Raw genomic sequence first — 14314 nt, 5'->3', positions numbered from 1 at the left:
TGTATACTGTTTACTATAGTACTATAGTGTTGTGACCACGTGTATACTGTTTACTATAGTACTATAGTGTTGGGACCACGTGTATACTGTTTACTACAGTACTATAGTGTTGTGACCACGTGTATACTGTTTCCTATAGTACTATAGTGTTGTGACCATGTGTATACTGTTTACTGTGGTACTATAGTGTTGTGACCACGTGTATACTGTTTACTACAGTACTATAGTGTTGTGACCAAGTGTATACTGTTTACTATAGTACTGTAGTGTTGTGACCACGTGTATACTGTTTACTATAGTACTATAGTGTTGGGACCACGTGTATACTGTTTACTATAGTACTATAGTGTTGGGACCACGTATATACTGTTTACTACAGTACTATAGTGTTGTGACCACGTGTATACTGTTTACTATAGTACTATAGTGTTGTGACCACGTCTATACTGTTTACTATAGTACTATAGTGTTGTGACCACGTGTATACTGTTTACTATAGTACTATAATGTTGTGACCACGTGTATACTGTTTACTACAGTACTATAGTGGTGTGACCACGTGTGTACTGTTTACTATAGTACTATAGTGTTGTGACCACGTGTACACTGTTTGCTACAGTACTATAGTGTTGTGACCACGTGTGTAATGTTTACTACAGTACTATAGTGTTGTGATCACGTGTGTAATGTTTACTACAGTACTATAGTGTTGTGACCACGTGTATACTGTTTACTACAGTACTATAGTGTTGTGACCACGTGTGTACTGTTTACTATAGTACTATAGTGTGACCACGTGTATACTGTTTACTACAGTACTATAGTGTTGTGACCACGTGTATACTCTTTACTACAGTACTATAGTGTTGTGACCAAGTGTATACTGTTTACTACAGTACTATAGTGTTGTGACCACGTGTATACTGTTTACTATAGTACTGTAGTGTTGTGACCACGTGTATACTGTATTTGCTATAGTACTATAGTGTTGTGACCACGTGTATACTGTTTACTACAGTACTATAGTGTTGTGACCACGTGTGTACTGTTTACTACAGTACTATAGTGTTGTGACCACGTGTATACTGTTTACTATAGTACTATAGTGTTGTGACCACGTGTATACTGCGGGATTGTGGGTAATCGTCTCCCATGCTCGGTCTCAGTCGGTGTGCCTCACTCGTATAGTCAACATCCGTGCGAACCTATCTTGTTTACTATAGTACTATAGTGTTGTGACCACGTGTATACTGTTTACTACAGTACTATAGTGTTGTGACTACGTGTATACTGTTTACTACAGTACTGTAGTGTTGTGAATACGTGTGTGTGCGTAAAGCATTTTTTTATTTTGTGTCCATGTGTAGTGACTGTTCTTTAGTAACTGTACTGCAAGTGAAAGTCGTCCTACACAATAACCATCCTCTATCTCGTCTCCCTCACACCAGCCACGATTAAATGTAATTAATAAATTTGATTACTTTATATTAAATAATAAAAATATAAAAAGGTATTTTGTATTAATATTTTTTATATGAATAATGTATTTTTGGTTTGTGGAACGAATCATCTGAGTTTCCATTATTTCTTATGGGGGAAATTCGCTTTGATATACGAGTGCTTTGGATTAAGAGCACGTTTCCAGAAGGAATTATGCTCGCAATCCAAGGTTTCACTTTATTAGTTATTTTTCTATCTACGTGATTTTACCGAAAGAAACCAAAGAGTATGCTGTTGTTAGTTTAAATGTTTGGTAAGTAAGACTTAGTCTGTGCTGCTCTCCAGTTGCCTGGATGAAAAGTGGCCCAAGTTTTTCCCAATCCTGGCCTCCTGGCTCAAAAACGTAAAAAACAAACTCGCAAGTCTGTCCCCAGGGTCACAACGCACTCACAGACACGGAGCAGGGAGATTCAGCTAATGACGCCGTTGATGTTTTTCGTAACTTTTGCAGAGAGCGATGAGAATGAGGATGAGGACCGGAAGGAGGAAGATTTCCCGGGCGCTGCAGAGAAAGAAAGGTGGAGGTCTCGGCCGAGCACCGAGTCCCTGGGCTCGTATGGCCGCGGCGCGGAGACGAAAGCGGCGGGCGCAGGGGAGGGGAAACAGCCCCGGCACCAAGCAGAGCTGTGCTCCTCACCTGAAGAATCCAGCTCCACTCAGGCCATCGCTCCCACTGGGGCCATCGCCTCCACCTCCACTCGGGCCATTGCCTCCATCTCTACTCGGGCCATCGCCTCCACCGCTGCCATCGCCTCCCCCGCTGCCATCGCCTCCACCTCCACTCAGGCCATCGCCTCCATCTCTACTCAGGCCATCGCCTCCCCCACTGATATCAACTCCACCTCCAATGCTTCCATCGCCTCCACCTCCACTCGGGCCATCGCCTCCACCTCCACTCGGGCCATCGCCTCCACCTCCACTCGGGCCATCGCCTCCACCTCTACTCAGGCCATCGCCTCCACCTCTACTCAGGCCATCGCCTCCACCTCCACTCAGGCCATCGTCTCCATCTCTACTCAGGCCATCGCCTCCCCCACTGATATCAACTCCACCTCCACTGCTTCCATCGCCTCCACCTCCACTCAGGCCATCGCCTCCACCTCCACTCGGGCCATCTTCTCCACCTCCACTCGGGCCATCGCCTCCACCTCTACTCAGGCCATCGCCTCCACCTCCACTCAGGACATCGTCTCCATCTCTACTCAGGCCATCGCCTCCCCCACTGATATCAACTCCACCTCCACTGCTTCCATCGCCTCCACCTCCACTCAGGCCATCGCCTCCACCTCCACTCGGGCCATCTTCTCCACCTCCACTCGGGCCATCGCCTCCACCTCTACTCAGGCCATCGCCTCCACCTCCACTCAGGCCATTGCCTCCACCTCCACTCAGGCAATCGCCTCTACCTCCACTCGGGCCATCGCCTCCACCTCTACTCAGGCCATCGCCTCCACCTCTACTCAGGCCATCGCCTCCATCTCTACTCAGGCCATCGCCTCCACCTCTACTCATGCCATCGTCTCCACCTCAACTCAGGCCATCGCCTCTACCTCTACTCAGGCCATCGCCTCCACCTCTACTCAGGCCATCGCCTCCATCTCCACTCAGGCAATCGCCTCCACCTCCACTCGGGCCATCGCCTCCACCTCTACTCGGGCCATCGCCTCCACCTCTACTCAGGCCATCGTCTCCACCTCAACTCAGGCCATCGCCTCCACCTCTACTCAGGCCATCGCCTCTACCTCTACTCAGGCCATCGCCTCCATCTCTACTCAGGACATCGCCCCCACTGCTGCCATCGCCTACACCTCCAATCGGGCCATCGGCTCCACTGCTGCCATCGCCTCCATCTCTACTCAGGCCATTGCCTCCACCACTGATATCAACTCTACCCCCACTGCTGACATCGACTCCACCTTCACTCCTGCCATTGCCTCAACCTTCACTTCTGCCATCGCCTCCACTGCCACTATCGCCACCACCGCCACTCGCACCATCACCTCCACCCATGAGTAATCAAGCTAACCCCCAGGATTGGGAGCTCCCTGCTTTCCACCTGCCTCCACCTCCACCAGAGCCCTGGGCTCCTCCACCCCACCGTGATACCAGACCGGGCCCGGCACACGAGTCTTTTGCTCCCTGTTCTTCACGGCAGCGTTACCGCAAGTCCCGCAACAGCCGCCTTCCTCCCCGCCTCCGCAAACCTCCTCTCGAATCCTCAACTCCACTGCTGCCATCGCCTCCATCTCTACTCAGGCCATTGTCTCCACCACTGATATCAACTCTACCCCCACTGCTGACATCGACTCCACCTTCACTCCTGCCATTGCCTCAACCTCCACTTCTGCCATCGCTTCCACTGCCACTATCGCCACCACCGCCACTCGCACCATCACCTCCACCCATGAGTAATCAAGCTAACCCCCAGGATTGGGAGCTCCCTGCTTTCCACCTGCCTCCACCTCCACCAGAGCCCTGGGTTCCTCCACGCCACCGTGATACCAGACCGGGCCCGACACACGAGTCTTTTGCTCCCTATTCTTCACGGCAGCGTTACCGCAAGTCCCGCAACAGCCGCCTTCCTCCCCGCCTCCGCAAACCTCCTCTCGAATCCTCAACTCCATCCGCATTGATTCGTCCCATCCACCCGGACCGAGAGCACCTTCCCCCCGGCCTCGCTCCACCTGCAGGGCAGCGGATCCCCCCCCAGCCCAGGTGCAACGGCCGGGGTCCCGCGTACGGAGTCCCAGGTGCCCCTTCTGTCTGGCACCACTCCCACGAGTCGCGCTTCACGCGGCGTCCCGCCCTCCTCCCCACGCCTCCACCGGATCAGTGGATTCCTCCCCACCTTCGTCCCAGCCGAGCGGCTCCTGCTCCACACTGGGCCACCCGTCCCACTTTTGTTCCGTGCCGCTCCACAGATTTCCACGACAGACATCATCATCCGCCCCTTGTCCAACCCACACCACTGCATCACCATAGCCCGGCGACATTCACGGACTGCTCACACACGTGACTCCTGCTGGTCGGGTGACCGTGATGAACTATATGTGTCGCGTTGATGGCCATGTGATGGACATTGCTTTGAGTGGCAGAGCAGGTGGTTGTCATGATTAATACATTTGTGTTGTTATTGGACACTGCAGTGTGCGTGTGAGTTGCTGTGCGGTGCAACAGAGCACGTATTTGGTGTCGATCTTCGCGTGTGTGTGATTGTGTGGAGCGGTAGTGTCATGGTTAACGCTACACCGCGCTTCGAAACCCAGGTTTGACCCGAGTTAGCTTTCCGCACACGGCCACAGCCGGTGCAAGCAGTTGCGCAACTCGGTTGCACACAACTGAAGTCAATCTACACGTGGAAGTCTCTGCAACCAATTTGCTTGGCGATTGGTGGCCAGAACCACGAGCGATCCACACAGCACAGGGTGCTGGTCAGTCTGACCAACCACCCATTTCACCTGACTTTCCACAAAATCACCATTAATGTTCCTTTCCCGGGCAGTGACACCAACTCTGCCAAAGTGTGTTAGGAACTAATGCTGTGTATGTTCGGCAGAAACTCTGCACGATTCTGCTGATAAGACACTTAATTTCGAAACCATTTGAGAATGTCGTATTTATAATAAACGTGCACCATTTTTTAGCTGCTTGCCGCCCCTGTACATAGTACCTCTGTATTGATTACAAGTCCTGTGTGCTCACCATTGTACCATGGCATGTGCCTAGGTGGCACTACCGGATGGCTCCCATCCATAGCTGCCAGGCCATCGGCCAGCGCGATAAATATTCGACGCCAACCAACAAATATTTATTCCCACGAGGGGTGACGGGAACCGAACCAGGGATATCCATAGCAATCAACTCGTTAATGCGGGAGACCTGAATAGTTCCCGGCGCGTGACACAGTAACGCTGTTCGGCTGGCGACAGCACTCTGCTGCCGTATGCAACAACACACTCCACCCCGTTGACAACCTGAGACAGAACCGCGCCAATGCTGGTGTTGGTTGCGTCAGTATCAAGGACGCACGGCATGGCAAAGTCAGAGTAGCGGAGGGGAATTGCGAAGCGCAACAAATGCGGCTTCCTCCTCCCCCCAATGAAACCTCTGACCCATAACCGTCAAGGCGTGGAGAGGTTTTGCGAAGGTAGCGAACCCAGTGACAAACCGGCGATAATAAGACGCAAAACCAATAAAACTCTGCACCTGCATCATCAACGTGGGGGTCGGCCACGTCCGAACACACGTGGTTTTGTCGGGATCTATCGCAATGCCCGATTTACTGACAATATGACCGAGATACCGCACGGATTTCTAAAGGGGGTAACACTTCTGCGGCTTGAATTTGAGATGGGCCGCTCGCATTTTAAGAAAGACAGCGCGTAACCAATCAAGATGTTCTTTGAACGTACGGCTGAAGACGATGACATCGTCGAGGTATTGTAAGCATGAGTCCCATTGAAGTCCAGCCAGCACCAGCTCCATCAGTCATTGGAACGTAGCCGGTGCTGCGTGGAGTCCCATGGGAAGCTGATTTAATTCAAACAGGCCTTGAGGTGTTCGAAAAGCCGTTTGGGTTTAGAGGCCTCATTTAGTGGCAAATGCCAAAATCCGGACAGGAGATCAAGGGTGGAGAAGTTCTGTGCTCCCGCCAGAGCGTCCAGGGAATCGTCCATCCGAGGGAGAGGATACGCGTCAGCCACCGATATCTTATGAAGCTTCCTAAAGTCGACACACAACTGCAAGCTACCATCGTGCTTCTTAATGTGGTGGGTAATTGTCAGGCGTAATACGCCGCCACCACTACTGGAAAATATGTAGCTGCAGTCAGGGCCCAACAGGCGGCAATAGCGGGTCCGGCCTGTACCAAGTAGGACTCGTAGGTAAGGCAATTTGGAGGGCGGTTTGGAACCGGAGGTGGACACCCCAGGCCCCCAGTTGGGGCTGGGGGATTGCGCCGACATCCCCGGGGCCGGTGGGTCGTCGTCCTCTTCATCTGGAGACCTGGTACGTATTGTTCGCCTAGTCTCCATAATCTATAGTTAATTAACTAACGTTTGGCCACTTCCAACACCAGTTGTAGTGGGCTCAAATGGAGACTCAGGCTTCTATAGGAGACAACACGTTTATTTAACATTAACACGCTAAAACTAGATTCAAAGTTTTCGTGACTGCAGGAATTACTCTTTGGTTTTTTCGGTTAAGTCACGTTGACAGAAAAAAAAATAATAGAATACGCCGTTTTTCTAGTGTCGCTCCTCCTATAATTTTGTTGACGGACAAATGGACAAAGGGCACAATAGCTTAGTGTTTGTGTATGTATATGTTATGTTTTTAAGAGAAGACAAGTTTGTAAATATATTTTTGCCCCGGGAAACGCTGGGTACTTCCCGCTGGTACTGATATTAAAATATATATTTTAAACTGTGCCAAAATCAATCAAAACGAACAACAGTAGATCAGAATTAAATCTACAATGCTTGATATTTTATCATCCGCATAGGCGAGTGATGGTCAGGATGTTGTGTATGTGTAGTCACATAGAATTGGTCACTACGTAGCATAGCGCTGGCTGCTGGCAGGGAAGGGGATCTGCAGAGTGAAGCAGCCCTGATTGACAGCAGACCACGTGATAGACCTGAGAAGGATCTCGGGTAGGACACGTCGAGATCCTGCTAGTAGATTCTAGAAGGGGAGCGTGGCCGGAGGGAAGCGAGGCGGCGCTAAGAGGATTAAAGGGGACCCCGAGCAGGGGATGAGGGCCATCGTTTGGAGTGGGATCGCCGTCGTCGTCGTCGTCGTTGCTGTTGAAGATCGTCGCCTTCGCCGCTGTCGTCATCCACTTGATAATTGTGCTGCTAGCAGTAGTTGCCTGTCTTAGTTCAGCGCCGTCAGTGTCAGATGGCGAGCGTTGTGTTGTAGGCTAGCCACGAGTGAGAGTTGCGTTTAAGCGAGGGACAGAGCGTTGTATTACAGCAGAGAGTGTGTAACAGTATGCTCGGTGTGTAATTAAAGAATTGCCTCGAAGAAGTTACGTCTCCAAGTTAGTCACTATATATTTTTTCATGGGCATGGCTAGAGTTGTCACCTGTCCAGGAATTACCATTTGTGTTTAGGTGGTGGGTATTCATTCTTACGAGATATAGCACCCGCATTGTGTCGTTTACTGTGTAGTTCTGATAATTCTAGACTGAGTGCTGACTGAGAAATCTGTCCAGGCTTGGTCTACAGTCAAAAATGTGGCAATCTCATAGCAGCACCCTCCTGCGTCTCCAGTGTGAATATGCTGTAGAGTAAGTTTTCAACGCAGCGTATGTTTGCATGCTGAACTTCTTTCGCACCGTACGCAGGCAACCATGCTTATTGGAGGTGCGGGGGAATAACAAATTGAACAAAAAGAACAGGGACACAACTTGAAAACATAGAAGTGCATTTATACGTGGGGCGGTTGTTGAAGGGGGAGAGGGATGAAAATTATTAAGAGAGGCGTATCAGGGCAGAGCACAGTGCTGATTGGAATCTGAACTTAAATCATGAAACGTAACAAAGCCATTTTCCTAAAGCAGAACGTTTTTTAATCAGTGGATATGACCTGCAACAACAGATGCATCACAAACATGGCCATTGACGAAGACAATGGAACCAATGTTGAGAAGTGCACAAGGAAGCATAGAGATGCACATGCTAGGAATTAAACTGAGAATGGAAGACGGACACGTCAATTGGACATCATATGCAAATTAAAGGCATAATTTTAGTTTAGAAAGGTGGGGTGAGGCAGGACACACAACTTGAAGAGATGACGGCCGGTGGTCGTGACTAACGTGGGAATGGGAGCTAAAGGAGGGAACACAACCAATAGAGCGTCCACTGCGAAGATGGATCGAATAAATCAACCGGTGGGCAGTAGCCAGACAGATTTTTGCATTGCAAATCCGCAAGAGATGGTGATGGCTTCGGACAGAAGTGGAGAAATCACGGCTGGAGATGGTGACGGCTGCATAAGCAGCTTTGGAAAACATTTACACGATATCACCTTCAAAAACAACCATTCACTAAAACACATTTTCATTAAATGTGTATTCAGAAAGATAAACTAAAACAGTACAGGAATTATATCGTCTTTATTTTGCAAATTTTACAATAAAGGGTATTTTTTTCATTGCACTAGTTTAAGATAAAAACATTTTTTGCCGAAATAATGACATTAATAGGCACATTAATTGAAAGTGCAATTTTAAATAAACCGTGTAATTATTCGATAGTTTTGGTTAGAGTCTGTGCCTGTGTTAGAGTGCCAGAAAAAGTCCTGGCAAGGATTATTCAACATCACCTTGCCAGGCATGCTGAGAAGAGGATTGGGGAGCCCCATTGTGGTTTCAGGCCAGGGCAGCCACAGATGCCACATCTTCCTTCCGTTTGCTACAGCAGAGGAGTGTTGAATTCCGACAGGACTTACATCTCTGCTTTATTGACCTGGTCAATGCCTATGATACCATCAATAGGTCTGGACTCTGGGTTGTTCTTCATGCTTTCGGAGTCTCTGACTCTCTGCTCACAATAATTAAGGACTTCCATGATATTGAGCAGGGCCGAGTAAAGCTACTTGGCCGGAAGACAAAGCTATTCCCCGTTAACCTTGGGGTTCGACAGTAATGTCCTCTGGCTCCATACACTGTTTAAAATATTTTTGGTCCACGTCGTTCGAGAAACCTTCCATGTCCGTACCGGAGCAATCTATATCTGATATAGATACAATGGGAGGCGGATTGATGCCCGGGTGCGCTTGAGAGCTTGCTCCCGATTTGTCATCCATGTTACGTATGCGAATGATCTAGACCTGGAGCGTGCCACTAGACAGGGGTGGGGAACGTCCGGCCGGCCGGCCATGAGGCCTGCGAAATCATTTGGTCTGGCCCTGCCAAGGCAACCGCAGGCGGGACTCGAAATTCAATAAATCTTGGAGCAAACCTGGAAAAGCAGTTGCGAGTAGCAACATCATCAATACCAGCTAACATCATCAATGCCAGCTAATATCTCCACACGCCTCACCAAAGAGAAGCAGTTCCAGCCATCGCATTAGGGGTGAGTTAACTAAATGTTTGACCAAATATAATAGGCTCATTTTTAAGTTGATGATTTTGTATGGCCCGCGAATGATGTTATAAATATCCAAATGGCCCTTGGCACAAAAAAGGTTCCCCACCCCTGCACTAAGAGGTGGGGCCTTAACCATCAGCCCCACCAAAACTAAGCACCTGCCTCGCTATGTTGTGCCATTAAACAAGGGGTGGGCATTTTTTTTTACTCGCGGGCCACAATGGGTTCTAAAATTTGACAGAGGGGCCGGGCAAGGAACAGATGGATGGAGTGTTTGTGTGAACTAATATAAATGACATGTAAAAATCATTACATGAAAGGATTTGGCCTTTAACAGGTAGCAAAGCATATTCTTAGTTTTTTCGGTAAAGTCACGTTGAAGAGAAACAACAAAATAACAAAATATATATAAAACAATAAAAAAATTCTCACGACTTTACCGAAAAAACTAAGAATATGAATTACTGCAGTCACGAAAGCTTTAAATCAAAAGGTAGCAAAGCATTTATTTGCAAGGCAATTTAACAAATTGCACGAACATGAACAATACAAAAACATGTCGTAACGTGACTGATCAAACATCATGAAAACATCTGAGGCCTGCGCCCAAACCAATTACCACATTCCCGGACAAAGTGCTCCATCTAATAGGGAAATGAGGGCATTACAGGTGAAAGGTAAAATTTAATTTAATAATATTTGGACAAGTTCGGGGGGCCGGATTAAAAAGCCCAGCCCATGTCTGCATTAAACCCTCCACCCCTTAACTCCCCATTGGTAATGGGGCAGTTGTAAATTGGATGGTTTTCCACATCTGGATAGTGTGCTTATGACCAACTCCGGTTTGACAGAAGAGATCTCACTCCGAATCAGTCGAGCGGCATTATCTTTTCATCGGTTGCATGACGCTGTGTGGAAGCTACCTGATATCTGTCGCTCCACAGCAGTCTTCGGATCTTCTCGGCCACGGTCATGCCCTTCCTTCTCGATGCTTGCCAAACGTGGACCCCCCTAATGGAACATCTTCGCCGGTAATAAACATTCAGGATGGCCTTCCTACGATCCATCCTGTGTTTAACCAGGCTGGATTGTGTGAGCTCACAATCCTTTACAGATCTGGACAAAGTTCCATCGGTAAGCGCCTCCAGCAGGTAATGCTACATTGGCTGGGTCATGTACCACGCCTCCCTAACCACTGCATTAAAGGGGTCTAAACAGGCGCGGCACGGGCTAGAGAAGAGATTAAATGATGTGGTACAAGAGGATGTGGAACTGAATTGACTTGCGAATGACTGGTACCAGCAGTGTAAAGAGCGGCCTATGTGGAGGAGACTCATGATGGACGATACTGGGCAGTTGGAGGTAGTCGCCCTCCAGCAACAACAGAGGGCAGCAGAGAGACGCTCACAACAACGAGCAGAGCCTCAGGCGGATAAAACACATCAAGTTGGCACAGTAGGGGAGGCACAGCTGACGCATCTGCCACTCATCTCTGTCAAACCATGGCAGCTGAATCTGACCCGTGATCACGTGGCCATAAAGTGCACTTAGCCTGGCACAAGTGCCGTGGCAACGTCACCGCCACTTAGTGGCGTTTGTTGTCCGTGTGTGTGTGTGCAATTGTGGTGACTCATTTCGCCCCTTACGACAAGCCAGCATCAGGATGCAAGGTATTTGAACATAAAATGTTTTTATAAATTTGTATGTATTTTATGTTTCACACAACGATCCCGACAGTCCTCGACTTATGAACTCAATTAGTTCCTGGGACCCGTTCGTGAGTCAAACGGTTTGTAAGTGGGAACACAATAATGTACACACGTGCGCGCACGCACACACGAGCACAAACACTGGAAGCGCGAGGATGACACAACTCGTGGAGGATCGCTCCGCTGAAAAAAGAATAGATCCTCGGTTCAGTTTGCAAGTGCGAGTTCGCGTTGTAATTCTCAATGTTAAAACATGTTTCATGGTAGCTGGTTCCTAAGTGCGGAAATTCGTAAGTCGAGTGTTCGTAAGTCGATGCCTGCATGTATGTGTAATGTTTATTTGTTACTGTAAACGGAAAAATCCGTGTAGCCAGTAACCCAGCTAGTTTCGGTGGAAACAGCTGGAACCCACTAACAGAGTGAATGTTGTGGTGGAGAGAAACCCAGCCAGTAAGGAAACTCGAGGCATAGATTATTGTAATAGTAGTATGACTTACATTGCTATAGCAGCGTTGATGAAAAATACTTGAATAACACATTTAGCATTATCTTATTGCAATATATTAAAGTGTAATGGCAAATTAAAACGACGCGAAACAATTTAGCAATCCTGTACAGCGATACACGTAATCAAATTAAGTTAATTGCAAACGCTGAAACACGTACATATTAGTGAACATATCGTGGATAGAAGAAACTGATTAAACAAAATATCCATACAATTAAAACATCAATGAAGCAGGTTGCTGGAATGGATGCTCCAGGCGCCACTCTACGCGTGAGTGGTGCCAGTGGACTGAGAGGCCGTGCCAGGAGTCGCTGTCGCTGGCTGCTCAATGACTACCACCCTCTCGGCCGCTGCAGGGAGGGCGCGGCGCTGAGCCTTGAACTTCAGCTTCCCGTCTTCAGTCAAGCAGCAGCTCACGCTCTGCGGGTCCACGTCCCTGGGCAGCTGCGTCTCCCTGTGGAACTCCTGGCAGCTGTGGCTGTAGCTGCCGCTGCTGACTTCTCCGCTCTTCACCTCGCGCCGTCCGGCCACCACCAGCTTGTCTCCAGACACCTTCACGGCCAGGTCCTGTGGGGAGAAGTCCTGCACGTCCAGGGACGCGACAAACCCGCCTGCCTGCTCCTGTGGATCTTCAATCTGGAACCCACTGCTCACGGCCGGCTGCTGCAGCAGTGCTTCTCCGAGGCTGCCCGGAGCCCGCGTGTGGCTGCTGAGCTGATCGACTCCACGGAAGATTCTCTCCATCCTCTCAATCTCGCTCCTCATGTCTCGCTGCAGCTGCTGGAAGAGACTTTCACCGCGGGGGTTCCAGACCGGCCAGCCTGGCCAGACGTTCCTCTCCTTCACGTGCATTGCAGGAAAGTAAACACTCAGGGCCATGCTTGTTGATGTGCTAGTTTAGAGAAGACGTCACACAGCTGAACCCCAGGTTTGAGTCACTGCTATTTGCTGTGGATGAGGGAAGCCCTGGGAGCAGCTGCGTCATTCTGGACGCTTCTGGCTCCCCTGGAATCTGCTCGTAGCTACTGCCAGGGCGATAAAAGCAGCTCCTGTAGCTGCACTGGCAGAACATCGGCAGAGGAAGGAGCAGCGCTCACAGCGCTAACAGGTGAAGCGAGCGTCACTGTGAAGCACATCAACAAGCAAGCATAAGATGTCCTTAATTAACGCTAAGACACATATTAATCAAAAACGCTAAGACACCTATTAGCAACATCAGTAAGGATGAGCGTTTTTTGCTTTCTCAATTAAAAAAGAGAGAGGACATCGTCATCATCTCAGCCGACAAGGGCAATTTCACTGTCCTCATGGAAAAAAAACACATACAATAACAAAATTCAGGACCTACTGAATGATGGTAGATTTACCAAAATCAATAGAGATCCCACCAACCGCCTTGTTACAAAAACCAACAATATCATCACTGATTCAACATCTTTAATCGAACCAACCAAGCGGCTTTCCTTAAAACCCTCTGCTGCTAGACCACCCAGACTTTATGGCTTACCAAAAATCATAAAGAAGATACACCCCTTCATCCTATCGTCTTCATTATTGACTCACTCACCTACAAACGGGCCCCATTTCTGTCTCAGACCTTACAACCATTCACTGGTAAGACCACCTCAGCTGTACTTAAATCAGCTCACTTGGTATCGTTAATTAATGACATCTCACTATTTCCAGGTGATTTGCTTGTCAGTTTCGATCTAGTATCGTTGTTTACTAAAGTTCCTGTGCCTTACACCATTGCAATCATTGACGATTTGGTCCAACAAGGATTGAATGCTGATGTACCGGCCCTGGTTGGACACTGCCTCACCAACACTTACTTCACCTGGAATGGAACACTATACAAAGAAGTTGAAGCTACCCCAATGGGTTCGCCCTTATCTCCAGTTGAAGCCAATTTTTAATGGAAACATATTTTGAGACAGATGCCATCCAGGCATCCACCCTACGTCCTTGTCTAAGAGGTACATAGATGACACGTTCCTCATCTGGCCACATGGCCTACCAGCTTTGGGCCAATTCTTCAACCAAATCAATTCCATACACCCAGCGATCAAATTCACCATGGAGGTGGAAAAGGATGGCAAATTACCATTCTTGGATGTTTTCATCGTACAGAGACCAGATGGCTCAATGGGACAATCTGTCTACAGGAAAGCCACCCATACGAATGCCTAACAAAACCTGACTCCCACCACCATCCATCCCAGAAGAATTCTCTCATCAAAACTCTACACCATAGAGCTCGATGTATTTCCGACCATCACCACCTAGCCAGTGAACTGGAACACGTACACCAAGCCCTCAAAATGAATGGATATTCAGAATACACAATCCGAAAAGCTATCACCCCAACTGTTGGGAAAGAACCATCTCAGGAACCAATCAAAACCATCACCTTGCCATATATAGCAGGGGTCACCAAAAAATATTTCTAAACTCATGAGGAAACACAAGATCCAGGTTCGATTCAACACAGTACATA

Source organism: Petromyzon marinus, chromosome 4 (assembly GCF_048934315.1).
Source record: "Petromyzon marinus isolate PM22_M1 ecotype Great Lakes invasive population chromosome 4, UKy_Petmar_22M1.pri1.0, whole genome shotgun sequence".
NCBI lineage: Eukaryota > Metazoa > Chordata > Hyperoartia > Petromyzontiformes > Petromyzontidae > Petromyzon > Petromyzon marinus.
This window is presented reverse-complemented; position numbering follows the sequence as displayed.